We start from the raw sequence: 19,681 nt of genomic DNA, 5'->3' as shown, positions 1-19,681 counted from the left end.
TTAAAATGAAAAAAGGTCAAAAATCTGTAAATTATTGGAAATAGAGTAAAAATACTCTTTGTTAGTTTTTTTGGTTTAAAAATACCCTTGTGTTAAATTTGTTGGGTTTTCAAGAAGTGTGAATGAAAAATGAATAGGTGTTTTTTTCTGGAAAGGCACCAAGAGAAAGTACGCAATTTGAATAGGCACCTTGTAATGACCTAAAAATTTGATGAAATATGTGAAATTTGTGATTTTTGTGATTTGAGTGTTTTACCCCTCTTCATAGTTGCATTATGATATTTCTGGGGTGTGGGAGTGATTGACATAATTTTTGATGCATTTTGGTATTATTTATGCAATATTGTGATTTTTGATAGTTTCAAGAGCCTTATTTTGGACTTATGTGGATATCTTTTGATCCGTGCGACGGATGACCGAATAGACAGTGCTAGCAACTTCGGAATATCGATTTTAGGCTAGGTAAATCTTTGGTTCGAATTTCGGTGTAGACACATAATTTTATCCGCCCTAAAAATTAATATTTACTCATTTACCTCTCTCTACTCTACCCCCTACGCTACCCCTACCTATTCCCTACTCCACCTAACATCACCTAATCCTACCAACTAAACTTAGACACCCACGGGCCCACTCCACTTTTTCCAACAGCAACAACACAATTAACAATGGAAAAAGGATCAAAAATACACTTCTACTTTAATTAATTAGTTATCTTTACCCTTTGTGATAATATGAGGTTAAATTTACCCTTAGTATGATCAAACCAAACAAAATTGCCTCCCAATTGGATGGAATCCATCCAAAATAACTAATTTCAATTAACCTAACTATTTTCCTTATCTAATCCTTTAACCAAACAAACCCATCTAATTAACTTAATTCTCTTCTCAAACAAACCCATTTTCTCCAAATCAATTGCCATGTCAAGAAATCAGTATAAATCATGTTGGGTGAACTCGTTGAAATCGAAGGAGTACGAGAGGGTGGAGCTAGTGCAAAGAGAGTTGTCTTTTTAGCGCTTGATGACTTGTTTAGGGCTGACGATTTGGGTAAGCCATTGTTGAGCTGCTCTATCTAGTAGGGTGTGTGTGCTAAGTGCGAAAAGAGAGAGAGAGTAAGTGAAGAAGCAGAGAGTGACTCTGCCTCTTCATTGTGATGTATCGACAAAAGGTTTATTTCGTTGTGACATCATTATTGCTTTGCCATTGATATCATTTGGTTACCACATCAATTGGATAGTTTTATTGGAAGCAATCAGGTGTGGATTTGGACTTCTGGTAATCGCTGAAGCAATATGGAATCAGGCGACGAAATGGATAGTGACAAAAATGTGTTATGAAAGCATTATACGACCAAGAATCGACATTGGTTCTTCATTCTTATTGTCAAACTTTGTGGAGACATTTGAAGGGAAATAGCTAAGGAAAGAGATAGATATTAGACTCCACCAACTCAAAAAAGTTTTACATTGAATCCACAGACACATTTGATTATTTTGTCGGAATTGATTGGTTTTTGTATACTTGAAGAGGTTTATCTTTGGACTTTCTAGATATTACATCAATTGCAAATTAATGAAGAAAAAGGTTAAGCAGTGCTGGTGCACAAGGTGATAGTTAATTTGGGGAAAATGGGTTTGTTTGGGGAAAAGGTTAAGTTAATTAGGTGATTTAGTTGGTTAAAAACATATTAGATAAGGAAAATTGTTAAGTTTATTGAAATCAGTTATTTTAGATGGATTCCATCCAATTGAGGGGCAACTTTGTTTAGTTTGATAATACTAAGGGTAAATTTAACCTCATATTATAATAAAGGGTAAAGTTAACCAATTAATCAAAGTAGAGGGGTATTTTTGACCCTTTTCCCATTAACAATAGACTACACTCTTATTTTTATTTTGGAAAAAATGATTACAGAGAAAAAGGGACCTCCATTTTTCTCAATCAATCATTAACACACAGAGAAGAAGAAAGACACACTCCTCATATACACGAGCCCACCATTCATAATATCAATACAGGGGCGTCTTCATTTTGGCCTTCTTCTCCACATAATCAACACAAAGAAACGGGCACCACACCATTAACAGACCCACACCACTATCTTCTCATGATTCATAACCAAATCGCATATCCAACACATACTCACACATACAGATCCATCAGAAGAGTAGAAATACAATTGAGAAATAAAGAAAAATTAGAGAGAGAGAGATCTGGGTGGGAAAGATTTGAGAAAAACAGAGATCGGGGTGGGATAGATTAGAGAAAACAATGAGGAAACGTGTGAAAGGGAAATTTGGATGAGTTTTCACCGGAAAACTTCGTCGCCGCCAGTCGCGTTCTTAATTTCGACTACCGCTGAGCTTGTCGAATCTTCGATGAAGCTGCCAGTCCCATCCCATCCCCAAAACATTGAAACAGCAACAAAAATAGCCGGTTAATCAATCCCAACTCTAAAAACTCATCGAAAAACCATCGGGTTTTGGTAGAATAGATATTAGGGAATAAATCTTCAATTCGAGGTGAAATTTGATTTGAGTTTGGCCTTTAGTTGAGGTTCGACGAGGTCCAGTTCGTTAGATCCGATCAGTTTCTTGGTTTGACATCAAAAGTGCAATGAAATAATAATCACAGTTCGAAACACTCAATTTAAGGTCCATCTCTCTAATCTTATTCTTATTAATTCTTATTTTTTTTGTGATTGATTGATATCGTCTCAATTTTTCTCTTATTTTGTGCGTGATGTGAATGATGGATGTTATATTATATTGATGGTGGATGGCTAAAATTGTTAATCGTGAATGGTGGAAATTTAGTGTTAAAAGGGAATTCAGAGCGAAATTAAAAAATTGATAAAAAGGGTGAATCTGGATGGATTAAGATTCATTGATTTTGGTTTAATTTGGTTTAAGTATGAATATTGTTGAACGGGATAGTGTTATGTGTTAGGCTGTTAAATAAGTAGGCAAACGGTAGATCGAGGTAGGCAAAACATAGGGATTGTGATTGTTGAATGTTGCATGTGGGTGTAAATGACTTTCTATTTTCCTTGTATTGAGAAAATGTATTTATTTAGCCGGGGAATGCCCCGAGGCCATGTGTATTTATTCACCGGGGAATGCCCGACGTATTATGTTGATGGAAGATGATCGTGATGAAGTCCCGAGGCATCGGGTAAGGCATTGGAGCGTAGTTTTAGGATTAGCTTAGAATAGGATTTATATTTTCACATTTTTTCTATTTTTGGAGTGTTTAATTGGACTGGACACTATATTTTATATTTGTTTTATTTTGTGTGTTTGATTGATTCTTTTATGTATTTTTGTGGGTTTATATATTCATATTGCCTTACTAGCCGATATACTTCACCAAGTGATCGTGGTCAAACCATGGGATATATTAATTGGATTGTGGTTAGATTGTTAAGTTAGTTTAAGGTGGTTGGATTGTGGCATTCTGGCTAGTACTCCACATCACACCAAATCCAAGGAATGATTAGTTGTGTTCAACAAGGATATAGAGAATGGCATCATGGATCAAACAAAGAGTCAGGAACATGAGAGCTTAAAGCAAGAAATTAGGAGACTAAGGCAACAAATGACGGAAATGTATCGAGCTTGGGCTAGTGGGTTGCCTCCTCCTCCATTCCCCGCTATTGATCCTATAGATAGCTTGATTTTTCCACTAAAATGGTAAAGTTAGTTTCCTACTGTTGTTGATATACTGCAACATGACTCAGAATTCATTCCAAGCCAAAATCATCCCAATACTTCCACCACTCTTTCTCTAACTCCACAAACATGCCAAAGCCCTTCTAGGCCTGATTTTCAATCCAAGCCAAATAATGAAATAAGACAGAAGTCGAGAGATAGCTTCACACCAATTGAAGAGTTATATGCCAGCTTATTTCATATATTGGTACAATGGGGGATGATCACTCCTCTTCTTGGGTACACTCTTAATCGGCGTTCAAGAAATTTTGATCCTAATATATGATGTGTGTATCATCCTGATGCTCAAGGTCATAGTATTGAAGATTGTCAAGATTTAAAAAGAGAAATTGAAAATATGACTTAAGATAGATCAATTATAGTGCAGAACATTGACAGTGAAGAAAGCTCTAATCATGTGATGTGAAAATTAGTGGCTAAGGTATCAAACTTAGCAATTGGAAAATCACTCTTTTTCTTACTTGGGAGGATTGTTGGTAGTTTGTTTTGTTTTACTGTCTGTTTTCCAAATTATTTTAGGGTTGTAGTTCGGAATCTATCTTGTTTTGTTTCTCTATCATTTTTATTTAAACCCTTCTATCTTTCCTTTTAATGAAATGTGGTGTCCAATCTTATTTTAAGTTGTTTTTGTGTGTACTTTATATAGTTCATTTTAAGTTGGTTCTAGTGTTATGACATACTTGTGGAATTTTTAGCTAGATTTTTAAATCCAGTTTAAGATTGAACATTGAATCAGAGGGCTAAAGTTAGAAAAAAAGCATCTGAGAAAATATGTAGAGTGCTGGGACATTTGGTGACAAGTTGAAGCCTTCTTTGAAAATTAAGGCAATTGTTTTGAGAATCACAAGAATAACTTGGTCATCAATTGAAAGACATGTCTCAATTAGGTCAGATAGTGGATGTGTGATCCTAAGTCAAAAGGAACAAAAAAATCAGTTCCAAGAAAGCATGAGGAATGTACAACAAAAGCGAAGTTTGCAGAAGAAGTAGTGACGTGCAGGATCAGTTAAAATTAGTGCTGTAAAAAATATCACAAATGATCTTCATCTTTCACTATCATATTGTATGACATGTACTTGCATTTTCAAGGATTGATATGACGAAGACATTTTATTCTGCTATCCGAACATTGTATCATCCTTTGTTTACCCCATTTGAGCTTTAGTTCTATTTTCTTTCATACCCCTCTTTTGGAATCAGGATAAAGTCAGCAAAGTTCAAAAGAAAAGTGTCGAGCAAAATAATAGTGTCAGAAAAGTTTCAAAAAAAAAAAGAAGAGAGAAAAATGTGTCCAAAAAGAAAGAAAAGAGAAGAATATCAAGAAAAATAGAGTCAGAAAAGGTCCCAAAGAGAAAAAGAGTCAATAAAAAGCAAAAAAATCAGAGTCAAGCAAAGGAACAAGTTGTCAGAACTACGCGTGACCTAATTCCCTCTCTTGAGGATGAGATACATAGGCTGCCTTACTCCGAGCTCGGTCCAACCAAATAAACAATTTAGAATTGCCCTGTTAAAAGAAATGGGGGAATGAGTTAATTTTCATTATTTGAGTCGATTTTAAAATTTGTAAGTCCCAACCCACTTCGAGTGTCGTTTGGGCCTCATGCCATTCTTTCTTTCTAACCATATCCAAAAGCCAAGTTACAACTAAAGAATGACCTTCAGATCAATCTTTGAAAATGTTAAGGCTAAGCATGCAATGAATGTGATGATGCATTTTGGTACTACTTGTCTTCTTCTGCATAAGCAACCTGGAGAGAAATAAAAATGAGAGAGTCTTATTGGTGAAAACCCTCTCGGGCACTGTAAGACGACTGTGAGTTGAGAAAGATATAAATAAGACAATCTTATTAGTGAAAAACCCTCTCGGATACCATAAGGCAATGGTGATAAAAAGAAAATGAGAGAGGCTTGTTGGCAAAAACCTTTCAAGGCGCCATTAGCCGAATGAGGTCTCCGAATGCAATTGGCCCAAGGAACCAACTCAATTTCAGGGTCATTAACTTAATAATAATTTGTGAGAGTTTTGGATAGAAAGATCAGACGATTTAATCCGATATGCATGTCATAATTATTAGAGTTGACTGTTATTTTTAGATAAATTTTTCTTTTATCTTTTTCAAATGGGGACGTTCATTGTCTTTTCTTTCTTCTCTATATTTTATTGTATTTTCTTGAGTCAGTTATCCAAATGAAAAGAATCATTGTCATTTTTTCTCTTGTCTTTATGTCTAGTCCATGTCAAAACAAGTGAGAAAGAATTTCAAAACTAGCTACCAGCTTCTTCAATTGGACAAAGCAAAACAAAAGGCCAGCACATGAAAGGGACATGATTGTGAGCTGAAATAAGGCATGCAAAAGTTTTGTCGACAGACAAGTCTGGGAACTCATGGAAATATCAAGGTTTAAAGGGTTTATTCGAGAAGCATGACAAAGCAGAGATACTGTGTTTATTTTAGAGTCACTCTTATTAATCTGAGTTTGGGTCAATGACGTGACAAAGCAGAGGAAAGTGCTAGCAATCTGAAACATAAAAAAGGGAATGAACACTAGAGCAGGTGTCGGGACAGCCAAGTGCTACAAGCCACCACTAAGTTTTTAACTGACAAATTTTCTTTGTTCAAATAGGGGCATATTTGCTCCACTTAATTTAGCGACCATTGGAAAAGTACATCTGTGACCCTCCTGAAAAATGGGATATTACTTTGTGTTCAGGACCCTCCTGGAAAATGAGAATTTACTTTATGTTCAGGACCCTCCTAAAAAATGAGAATTTATTTTATGTTCAGGACCCCCCTGGAAAATGGGAATTTACTTTATGTTTAGGACCCTCCTGGAAAATGGAAATTTAACTTATGTTCAGGACCCTCCAGGAAAATGGGAAACTTACTTTATATTCAGGACCCTCCTGGAAAATGGGAATTTACTTCAGTTCAAGACCCTGCTAGAAAATGAAAATTTATTTTATGTTCAGGACCCTCCTGAAAAAATGGAAATTTACTTCAGTTCAGGAACCTCCTAAAAAATGAGAATTTATTTTATGTCTAGGACCCTCCTAAAAAATGAGAATTTTACTTTGTGTTCAGGACCCTCTTGAAAAATGGAAATTTACTTTCATTCAAGACCCTCCTGAAAAATAGGAATTTACTTTATGTTCAGGACCCTCCTGAAAAATGGGACACTACTTTATGTTCAGGACCTTCCTGGAAAATGGGAACTTACTTTATGTTCAGGATCCTCCTGAAAAATAGAAATTTACTTTATGTTCAGGAACCTCGCGAAAAATGGGAACTTACTTTCATTCAAGACCCTCATAGAAAATGGGAGTTTACTTTATGTTTAGGACCCTCCTGGAAAATGAGAATTTACTTTATGTTCACGACCCTTCGGGAAAATAGGAATTTAATTTATGTTCAGGACCCTCCTGGAAAATGAAAAACTTAATTTATGTTCAGGACCCTCCTGAAAAATACGAATTTATTCTATGTTCAGGACCCTCCTAGAAAATGAGAATTTACTTTATGTTCAGGACCCTCCTGAAAAATGAGACATTACTTTCAGAAAAAAGGAAATCTTTCTTTGTCATAACATGCATTTGGGATATTTTTCTTTCTAGTTTTAATGTGGTTTCTGGAGCCCGCCTGGAGAATAGGGTGATGAAATTAAAAGTCAGGAGCCCGCCTGAAGAACAGGGTAAAGAAACTAAAAAGTGATGAAATAGCAAGTCAGGATCCTGCCTGAAGAACACTGTGATAAAATTGAAAGGTGATGAAATAGCAAGTCAGGAGCCCGTCTGAAGAATGGGGTGATGAAATTGAAATTCAAGAAACAAGGTGAATAAATGAAAAGCCAAGCAACAGGGTAAAAATTGTAAGTCAGGAACCCGCCTGAAGAATAGGGAGAAGAATTTTAAATTCAGGTTTAAGTTCAGAAATACCACTTGCAGAACATGGCCAACTTTGAGTTCATCTCCAACACCAAATTTTGTACGGAGAAAGAATCTATCTTTAAGTTCAACTGAAAGAAGATCAGATCTTTTGTCACTTTTGAAAGCATCGGAGACCCGAGACAAGAATCAAGAGATGTCGTATAGATAAGTCTTTTGTAATTTTATTTATCTTTTTAACTTGCAATTTCATTTTGATGTAATGATAGGGCCGTGGATCGAAACCTCAATGGGACCTCACTCGACTCTCCAACTCGGTATAGTCCATCTCCTTTTAAACCCTGGAACTATATGTGACTTGACTCTCTCATAACTCAGGATAGGTAAGATAGCCAAATCAAGACTCGGTTGCCCTTCTTCCTTCTGTTTCTTTCTTCTAAATAATGGTTGGTCAAAATTTTGTCTCGTTGTCTACTTCTTTGTATGAAAACACTTTGTATTTACATCCAAAAAGGGACATAATATAGACACATAATTTTATCCGCCTTAAAAATTAATATTTACTCATTTACCTCTCCCTACACCCTACCCTACCCCTACCTATTCCTTACTCCACTTAGCATCACCTAATCCTACCAACTAAACTTACACACCCACGAGCCCACTCCACTTTTTCCAACTGCAATAACACAATTAACAATAGACTACACTCATTTTTTTTTTTTGAAAAAAAATGATTAGAGAGTAAAAGGGACCTCCATTTTTCTCAATCAATTATTTACACACAGAGAAGAAGGAAGACACACTCCTCCATCATTCACATACACGAACCCACCATTCACAATATCAATATAGGGGCGCCTCCATTTTGGCCTTCTTCTCCACATCATTGACACAAAGAAATGGGCACCACATCATTAACAGACCCACACCACTTTCTTCTCACAATTCATAACCAAATCATGCATCTAGCACACACTTACACACATAGACCTATCAGAAGAGTAGAAACACAATCGAGGAATAAAGAAAAATTAAAGAGAGAGAGAGAGATTGGGGTGGGAGAGATTTGAGAAAAACAGAGATCAGGGTAGGCGATATTAGAGAAAAACAGAGAGAAAACGTGCAAAAGGGAAATTTGGATGAGTTTTCATAGGAAAACTTTGTCGCCACCAGTCGCGTTCTCAATTTCGGCTACCACTGAGCTTTCCAGAGCTCCGGTGAAGCTGCCAGTCCCATCCCATCCCCAAAACATTGAAACAACAACAAAAATAGTCGGTTAATCAATCCCAACTCTAAAAACTCATTGGAAAACCATCGAGTTTTGGTAGAACAGATATCGGGGTTGAAATCTTTAATTCGAGGTGAAATTTGATTTGAGTTTGGCCTTTAGTTGAGGTTCGACGAGGTCCAGTTTGTGAGATCTGGTCAGTTGCTCGGTTTGAAATCAAAAGTGCAATAAAATAACAATCACAGTTCGAAATACTCAATTTAAGGTCCATCTATCTAATCTTATTCTTAGTTAATTCTTGTTTTTTTGTATGTGATTGATTGATATCGTCTTGATTTTTCTCTTATTTTGTGCATGATGTGAATGATGGATGTTATATTATATTGATGGTGGATGTTTAAAATTGTTAATCATGAATGGTGAAAATTTGATGTTAAGAGGAAATTTGGAGCGAAATTAAGAAATTGATAAAAAGGGTGAATGTGGATGGATTAAGATTCATTGATTTTGGTTTAATTTGGTTTAAGTATGAATATTGTTGAACGTGATAGTGTTATGTTTTAGGCCATTAAATATGTAGGCAAACGGTAGGTCGGGGTAGGCAAAACATAAGGATTGTGATTGTTGAATGTTTGAATGTGGGTGTGAATGACCTTTCCATTTTCTTTGTATTGAGAAAATGTATTCATTTAGCCAGGGAATGCCACGAGGCCATGTGTATTTATTCATCGGGGAATGCCCGACGTATTATATTGACGGAAGATGATCGTGATGAAGGCCCGAGGCATCGGTTAAGGCATTGGAGCGTAGTTTTAGGATTAGCTTAGAATAAGATTTATATTTTTGTATTTTTTCTATTTTTGGACTGTATAATTGGATTGGACACTATATTTTGGATTTGTTTTATTTTGTGTGTTTGATTTTTTTATGTGTTTTCGTGGATTTATATATTCATAGTGTCTTACTATCCGATACATTTGAGCAAGCGACCGTGGTCAACCACGGGATCATGGGGTTCCTAACACCTTCCCTTCGGTCAACAAAATTCCTTAACTAAAATTTCTGTTCGCAAACTAGTTTTAATGAGTCAAACAGTTTTGAAAAGGATTAGCAAAGGTAACTTGGCATATCGAGTTTATGTCAAGTGGGGACTCTGAGTTTTTAATATAAAAGGTGCTTTTCGAAACAAATCTTTATTTTTTTACTTTAATAATAAAAACCCTTTAGAACTTAAAATTAATCTTTTTTGGTTAAAAAATGGCTGTGACACCCGGTACACCCAAGCTCATTTCGATCTATTGGTCGAAAGTTGAAAAATTGGAAATATGGGTATGGGATCCACATTTGATCGAAACGATCTCGGATGGAAAATCCGACTTCACCAGCAGATTTGGAATATCAATTTTAGGGTGTTAGAATGTTTGGTATGATTTTACGGCTTTTAAATCTCATTTCGTCTCTCGATTTGGAAAAATTGTAATTTCAAATTTCGGAGGTCAACTTTGTGAAAATGACTTTTTTTTAAAAAACTGATATCGCCATCGTGTTCGGAATGTCGAATTTAGTGTGGTTGCATAGTTCGTTTACATATATCGAACTCTGAACGAATTTCGGGCACTCTGTCGAAGTCCGAAGTGGACTTTAAAAAAAAATATGCAGCTTTTTGTTTCTTTTAGTGCAGATTTTCTGCACTATATAAATAGTTTTTGAATCCATTTTGTTCATTTTTTATCTTGTTTCTTGAGAGTTAAACCCTAAATAGTTTGGGAGCCTAAAAGTAAAGCTTGTGGGAGCTTGGAAAATTTTGGAAAGTTAGATTAACTACTACTTCTTGGTTTTATTACGGATTTAAGGTAAGAATTCACCACTTTTCTTAGTAATTTCTTGATAAATTCCTCAAAACCTTAAAAATCTTAGGGCATAATTTTAAACTCAAATTTTACTCTTTTCACTTGAATAATATTTTTATCTTATAATTACTAATTTTTCATCAATTTTACCTTCAAAACAACTCTGAGTCTTGATTTTAAGTCGGATTTCAAAGATTTTACCCGGTAAAGCTTAAAAATGATTTTTCTTCGATTTGAAACCCGTTTTTGACTCAATTTAACTTGGGTTTTCAGATGTAGGTTCCTAAAAATATGGGAAACATGTTTTTGAAGTAAAATTCCAATTTTGCCCTTCATTTTTGAAAAGTCATTTCAGAGGTCCGTTTTGACCTCGAACCAAAAGTAGTCAATATGGGTGTCGTTGGTTTTATCTTGACGCATAGATTTCATATTTGATTGTCTTAGTAGAGTTTGAAATTATTCGTGAAAAGTAAGGTCGCAAGTTGAAGTGTAGCAGATCGATTTCAACTTTCGAGGTAGGTTATGACTTAACTCTTCAGATTGAGCTGGGTAGAAAATAATGGTACAAAATGATGTTAAGGGTGGAAACTAATCATAAAAAAAGGCTATCTATGTGTTGATCCCGTGTAGGTACTTATATGTGATGTAATTATCGAAATTGAGATATTATGTGATATGTGTGACCGTGTGGGGTCCTATGTGATATTGACAGCCTTGAATACATGTGAATAATCATATTGTGTCATTAAAAGGCTTAATGTGGTGCCAATTATGTATTGTGATTATAGTTATACTTTATTGGCATATGAGACATGTGGAAATTCATGGATGATACGAAAATAATGAGCGAATATTAACGCATGTGGTTGTGGAAATGTATCATTGTAATTGATTGTGAGCATTACACCTTTATATCATAGTCATTCATAAAATATTAGTACCACCGTGGCAACATTTGAGAAACACTGGCAACACTCTTTTAAAAGATATTGTAACACCTTATAAAATCCTTTCCAAAGGATGTGCTGAAAAGGAGATATGAGATATATAGATTGTATACGGGTTGACGAACCCCCCATAGATCCTGCGCTGGGAGGCTTTCCTCCATAGGTGTATACGGGGATTGTACGATGATCCCGGAGGTTGTGCGACGACCTCGTGCATCATCATCATCATATACATTGCACTTACTTTATTGTGTTATGTTGTGTTGTATTGGCATATTGATTTTTCATCTATGTATTTATCGTATCTTCTTTTAGTTATATTTGATGATCTTGTATATGCATGTTCCCCTTGTTCTTTTTATATATGATATAATACGTACTTTTGTTCTATCTTGGTGTGATGTTGTAATATATGTGAGATATATTAGAACTGTTAGTGCAAGCGGTGTGGGTTACTGTTGTGGGACAGTTTCTGATTGCAGGTAACGTGCCCTTAGTGTATATTTTGTATGCTTTATTTACCACTTTACTTGGTCGGTCTATGATACCTACTGAGTACAAGTGGACTGTACTCATGCCTACTGCGCCCTTTCGGTGCAGGTCCTAGCTCAAGTGCACCTCAGCTTTCTTGACTCGGGCGATTGTTGGAGCTTTCAAGGTAGCAGTTGGATATTCATACATCCGAAGTTCACCTCTATCTTTCTACAGTAGTTATGTCTTGATTAGTATTCGGAGATAGATATTATTAATTTGTAGTTTTTTTCTGATATATTTGACTCTTGGATTATATTAGTAGTTTTTATACTATTGACACCTAGTTTTGGGCATGATTGGTATTTTGGATAAGTTCTTTCCATATTATTATGATTATTTATATGGTTCGGCTTCATTCTAGAAGCCTTACCTTGGGATATTTTTTCTTTTTCTCTTTTCGTATCAGTTTGGGTGATAGACTTACTTGTCAAGGTACGCCGTGACAAGTGCCATCATAACCCTCATTTTTGGGTCAAGACAAATTGGTGTCAGAGCAGCCAGGTTTCATTGGTCTTAATGATGTAAGAACGGGATCTCTAATAAAGTCTTGCAAATTGATATGTAGACGTCCGTATCTATCTTCGAGAGGCTATAGGATGTCTTTAGGAAGCCTCCTTCATTTTATTCCTTATCGTGTGAATTCTTTCATATCTTGTGCTCTGAGTTGTGTTTCACTCTTTCTGCGCAGATGGTGTAGCTTTTACTACATATCAGTTGAGAGATGCTGTGAGAAATTAGTGGATATCATTTGTTGGTTGTAGGCTTGTTGATGCTCCTGAGTTATCATAGGATCAGTTTGTTAATGTTTTTTTAGAGAGATTTGTGCCTTTCAGTTTGAGAGATTGTATGTGGGATGAGTTTGATCATTTGGAGCAGGGCTCCATGACAGTTTTTTAGTATAAGGCATGCTTTCATGCCCTGTCCAGATATTTCTATGATAGCATTTCCATCGAGTCTGAGAATATTCAAAAGTTCGTGAAGGGTTTGGATATTTTTCTTTAGTTGGGCTACATCTCAGAGAATTGTGTTTGGGGTTTGTTTCCAATGTATAGTGGATTATGCTAAGATGATAAAGGATATTCTTAGTGCATCTCAAGGAGGCGCCAATAAGGCTCGATATTTTAGGTGAGTTCAAGAGTCAGACCTCTCGAGGCAGAGATTTTAGAGGTTCTTGTAGATTCCATGATAGGCCAGTGCAGGTGATTTTATAGAGTTCAGTTGGTGGATCTTCTAGTTCAGAAGTTCAGGGTAGCCGTTTGGGCTCAGTTGTACTTTCTCTTGTTGAGACTGGTTGTAGAGGTTGTTATGTATGTGATGAGATTGACCATGTGGCCAGGGACTGTCCCCGGCGGGTGATTTGAGCCATTCCTATTTCATCTGCGAGGGGTAGGGGTGCTACCAGAGGTGTGAAGGGTAGAGGTAGTGGAGCTTGTGGGGTGGTCGTGGGGCCACTCAGGAAGTTGTTGGTCGTGGGGATACCCAGGCAGTTGGTGGTCGTGGTCAGTGTTGTACTATAACAGCCATACCTAAGGCAGAGGCTTCTAATGCTGTGATTACATGTATTGTCCATATTTGTTTCAGACCTGCATCTATGTTATTTGATCCCGAATCGACTTTCTCCTATTATTTGTATGTTTTGCTTTGGGTTGTGATTCTTTTAGTGAGCCTCTTGCCATGCCTATTTGTGTATCCACCCCGATAGGTGATTCTTTAGTGGTGGATCAGGATCACCGATCTTGTGTTGTGACTTTTGTCGGGTGTGAGACTTGGGTAGACTTTTTTGTGTTAGATATGATCAATTTTGATGTTATTTTGGGTATGGATCGGTTGTCTCCTTATTATGCTATCTCAGATTCTTTTGCCAAGACCGTGACTTTAGCTTTATCGGTTGTGCCAAGGATAGCTTGGAAGGGTGCACTTCATTTAGGTCCTAAGAGGATTCTATCTTATGTTCAGGCTCGTAAATTGGTTGAGGGGGGATGTCTATCTTACTTGGCCCATATTCATAACACAAGTGTTGTTTCTCCTCCTTTCTTAGATTTTGTCCGTATTGTCAGTAAGTTTATGGACATGTTCCCTACGGACTTGCATGGTATGCCTCTAGATCGAGATATTAATTTCGCTATTGATGTTGAGCCGGGCACTAAGCCCATTTCTATTACTCCTTATAGGATGGCCCCAGCAGAGTTGAAAGAACTAAAGAATCACTTGCAGGAGTTGTTGGATAAGGGATTTATCCGACCTAGTGTTTCACCTTGGGGTGCGACTGTCTTGTTTGTAAAGAAAAAAAGATAGGTCTATGTGGATGTGTATTCATTATCGGTAGTTGAATAAGGTGACGGTTAAGAATAAGTATCCTCTTCCTCGTATTGATAATTTATTTGATCAACTTCAGGGTGTTGCAGTATTTTTGAAGATTGATTTACGGTCTGGTTATCACTAGTTGAGGATTAGAGCTTCGAATATTTTGAAAACTACTTTTCAAACTCGATATGGTCATTATGAGTTCTTGGTCATGTCTTTTGGGTTGACCGATTCCCCTGCCTTATTCATGAACTTGATGAATTAGTTTTTTCGACCATATCTCAACTCTTTTGTTATGGTATTTATAGATGATATCTTGGTTTATTCCAAGAGTGAGGTTGAGCATGATGAGCATTTGTGGATTGTTCTTTAGAGATTGAGGGATGAGAAGTTGTATGCCAAATTCTCTACGTGCAAGTTTTGGTTGGAGTCTGTTTCTTTCTTGAGTCATGTGGTAAATAAGAAAGGTATTATGGTTGATCCATCTAAGGTTACAACGGTTCGTGATTGGTCTAGACCTACTTCGCCTATTGAGATTCAAAGTTTTGTTGGCTTGGTCGAGTATTATCGATGTTTTATTGAGGGTTTTTCATCCATTGCAGCTCCATTGACCAAGTTGACCCAGAAGAAGATTTCTTTTTAGTGGTCCGATGCTTGTGAGGTGAGCTTACTGAAGCTAAAGGACTTATTGAATTCATCTCCTATATTAGCTTTTCCAAAGGAGGGCGTGGGCTTTACTGTCTTTTGTGATGTTTCAGGTATTGGGTTAGGTGTTGTGTTGATGCAAGAGGGCAAGGTAATTACATATGCATCTCGTCAATTGAAGCCTTATGAGAATAATTATCCTACCCATGATTTAGAGTTGTGTGCAGTTGTGTTTTCCTTGAAGTTGTGGAGGCACTATTTGTATGGAGTCTGTTGTGATATCTTCTCAGATCATCGTAGCCTTCAGTACTTCTTTACCCAGCGAGATCTTATTATGAGGCAGCGCCATTGGCTTGAGTTGCTTAAGGATTATAATTTGACTATTCTCTACCATCGGGGCAAGGCTAATGTGGTTGTGGATGCCTTGAGCCAAAAGTCGACTAGCATGGGTAGCTTGGCACATTTTTTGACCTAAGAGAGGCCTTTGGCCTTAGAGGTTCTGTCTTTAGCTAACCAAATGGTTAGACTTGATATTTTGACACCGGGGCGTGTTTTGGCATTTGTGGATGCTAGATCTTCTTTGATGGAGAAGATTCGAGATCATCAATTTGATGATATTAGATTGAGGTCGATTCGAGACAAGGTATTGAGTGGAGAGGCTAAGGAAGCCTTACTTGATTTAGATGGTGTTTTGCGGATTAGAGGTCGAGTTTGTGTGCCGAAAGTGGGTGACTGAATTAGGTTGAACTTGGAGGGGGCCTATTGTTCTAGATAGGAGTGTGTAAAAATTGAACCAACCGATAAACCGAACCGATAAAAATGTTATTGGTTTATTGTTATTGGGTTATTAGGTTAATGGTTTGTTAATGGTTTTGTAAAAAAAAAAGTATTGGGTTATTGTTTCGGTTTAATTTTTTCTTATTGGGTTATTGGGTAAATCGATAACCCAATAAGAATATATATATATATATATATATATGACTTATTATATATTTTTGTTAATTTCTCTTTAATTTCTACCAATTAACAAACCTATTATTTTAATTATACAAACTCTCTATTTCTCCTAACAACATTTAGTTCAAACTTGAAGATTCTTGTAAATTAAAACACATTATGTAGGATTTTTGGTTGCCACTAAGATTCAATTTTTTTTTTCACGTTAGTTACTACTATTTCTATTTTATGAGTATTTTCTTATCGATTAAACCGAAATCGAACCGTTAAGGACTAAAAATTGATAAACCAAAAACCGATAAAAAATATCTTATTGATTTGGTTATTGGTTTAGCATATTTAAAAATCAAAAATCGATAAACCGAACCTATAATATATAAAACCGAACCGAATCGACCGATGCACCCCCCTAGTTCCAGATATTCCATCCATCTTGGTGTGAGTAAGATGTATCGTGATTTGAGACAGCATTACTGACGGGGTGGTATAAGGAGAGATATAACGGATTTTGTGGCTCATTTCTTATGTTGTCAGCCGGTTAAGGCCGACCATATGAGACCTGGTGGTTTGCTTCAGAGGTTACCTATTCCTGAGTAGAAGTGGGAATGCATCAGCATGGACTTTGTGACTGGTTTTCCTTGTACATCTCATGGTTCTGACAGTGCTTGGGTCATCGTGGATCGATTGACTAAGTCAGCTCATTTTATTCCTGTTCGGGTTTCATTCAGTGTTGAGAGGTTAGCCCATATCTTTATTCGTGAAATTATGCGTCTGCATGGTACGTCAGTGTCTATTATTTCAGATCAAGGTTTTGTGTTCACATCTCACTTTTGAAAAACTTTTCAGGATGAGTTGGGTACTCCAGTAGATCTTAGTACAACATTTCACCCCCAGACTGATGGCCAGTTAGAGCGGACTATACAAGTTTTGGAGGATATATTTCATGCATGCGTGATGGATTTTGATGGCCAGTGGGAGCATTTGGCTTTAGCAGAGTTTGCATATAATAATAGCTACCATTCCAGTATTGATATGGCTCCTTTTGAGGCATTGTATGGTAGATGTTGTTGCTCTTCAGTAGGTTGGTTTGATGTTTCAAAGGTGAGGCCTCGAGGTACGTACTTGCTTTTTGAGTCTTTGGATAGGGTCCGAATTATTCAGGATAGACTTAGAGCAGCTCAGAGTAGGAAAAAGTGTTATGCTGATCGTAGATTTCGTGCCTTGAGATTTGGTGTTGGTGATCATATTTTCCTTCGAGCTTTACCCATAAAGGGTGTGATGAGGTTTCGGAAGAGGGGCAAGCTTAGCCCCAGGTATATTGGTCCATTTGAGATTCTTTGGACTGTTGGTGATGAGGCTTATGAGTTGGCTTTGCCCCCTGATCTATTAGTTGTTTATCTAATTTTTCATATCTTTATGATTCATCGTTATACTCCTGATGATTCTCATGTCATTATATTCCTAATGATTCTTATGTCATTCATTGAGAGTCGGTTCAGTTAGATGAGCAGTTGTCCTTTGTTGAGGAACCGATTTCCATTTTGGCTAGGAATGTTAGGCGGTTTCACTCTAGAGTGAACCCTGTGGTTAAGGTCCAGTGGTGACATCGACATATAGATGAAGCTACTTGGGAGGTTGAATCTAATATGCGTAATTCCTATCTCCAGCTTTTCATTGATTTAGGTATTTCCCTGTCTTAGTTCGAGGACGAACTAGATTTTTAGTAGTGGATGATATAACGACCTAAAAATTTGATGAAATTTGTGATTTTTTTGTGATTTTACTGTTTTACCCCCTCCCCATAGTTGCATTATGATTTTTTGGGGTGTGGGAGTGATTTGCATGATTTTTGATGCGTTTTGGTATCATTTATGCAATATTGTGGTTTTTTTTATGGCTTTGAGAGTCTTATTTTGGACCTATGAGAATATCTTTTGATCCATACGACGAATGGCCGAACGGACTGCGCCAACAGCTTCGAAATATCGATTTTAGGCTAGGTAGACCTTTGGTTCGGGTGTCGGTGCACCCGAGCTCATTTCAACCTATTGGTTGGAAAGTTAAAAAATTGGAAATATGAGTGTGGGACCCACATTTGATCGAAACGACCTCGGATGGAAAATCCGACTTCTCCAGCAGATTTGGAATGTCGATTTTAGAGTGTTAGCAAGTTTGGTATGATTTACAGCTTTTAAATCTCATTTCGTCCCTCGGTTTGGAAAATTATAATTTCGAATTTTGGGGGTCAACTTTGTTAAAATAATTTTTTTTTGAAAATTTGGTATCGTCATCGCGTCCGAAACATCGAATTTAGTGTGGTTGCATAGTTCATTTGCATGTATCGAACTCCGAACGAATTTCGGGAATCCCGTCAAAGTCCAAAGTGAACTTAAAAAAAAAAATTTGCTGCTTTTTGTTTCTTTTAGTGCAGATTTTCTGCACTATATAAATAGTTTTTAGGTTCATTTTGCTTATTTTTATCTTGCCTATTGAGAGTTAAACCCTAAATAGTTTGGGAGCCTAAAAGTGAAGCTTGTGGGAGTTTGAGAAGTTAAATTGACATCTATTTCTTGATTTTATTACGGATTTAAAGTAAGAATTCACCCCCTTTCTTCGTAATTTCTTGATAAATTCCTCAAAACGCCAAAAATTTAAGGGCATGATTTTAAACCGAAATTTCACTCGTTTCACTTGAATAATATTTTTATCATATAATTACTAGTTCTTCATCAATTTAACCTTCAAAACAACTCCAATTCTTGATTTTAACCCGGATTTCAAAGATTTTACCCGGCAAAGCTCAAAAATGATTTTTCTTCAATTTGAATTCCGTTTTTGACTCGATTTAACTTGGGTTTTCAGCTGTAGGTTCCTAAAAATATGGGGAACATATTTTTGAAGTAAAGTTCTGATTTTACCCCTTTTTTTCAAAAATCTATTTTGGGGGTTCTTTTTGATCCCGAACTAAAAGTAGTCAATATGGGTGTCATTGATTTTTTCTTGACGCGTTGATTTTATATTTGATGTTTTTAGTAAAGTCCGGAATTGTTCGTGAAAAGTAAGGTTGCGGGTTCAAGTGTAGCGGATCAATTTTAGCTTTCGAGGTAAGTTATGGCTTAACTTTTTCAAATTGGGCTGGGTAGTAAATAATGGGACAAAATGCATGTTATGGGTGGGAACTAATCATGAAAAATGGCTATCTATGTGTTGTGCCGGTGTGGGGGTTTATATGTGACTTAATTATCGAAATTGAGATATTATGTGATATGTGTGACCGTATGGGGTCCTAAGTGATATTGGCAACCTTGAATACATGTGAATAATTGTATTGTGTTGCTAAAAGTCTTAATGTGGTACCATTGGTGTATTGTGATTATATTCATACTTTATTGGCATACAAGGCGTGAAAATGCATGGATGATACGAAAATAATGAGCAAATATTGACGCATGTGGTTGTGAAAATGTATCATTGTAGTTGATTGTGGAAATATATCATGTTGTTGTTTGTGGAAATACTCATTGTGATTAGTTGTGAGCATTACATCTTCATATCATACTCATTCATAAAATATTGGTACCACCGTGTAGGCGA

Source organism: Capsicum annuum, chromosome 5 (genome assembly GCF_002878395.1).
Source record: "Capsicum annuum cultivar UCD-10X-F1 chromosome 5, UCD10Xv1.1, whole genome shotgun sequence".
NCBI lineage: Eukaryota > Viridiplantae > Streptophyta > Magnoliopsida > Solanales > Solanaceae > Capsicum > Capsicum annuum.
The sequence above is the reverse complement of the archived record's forward strand: the minus strand, read 5'-3'. Positions refer to the sequence as shown.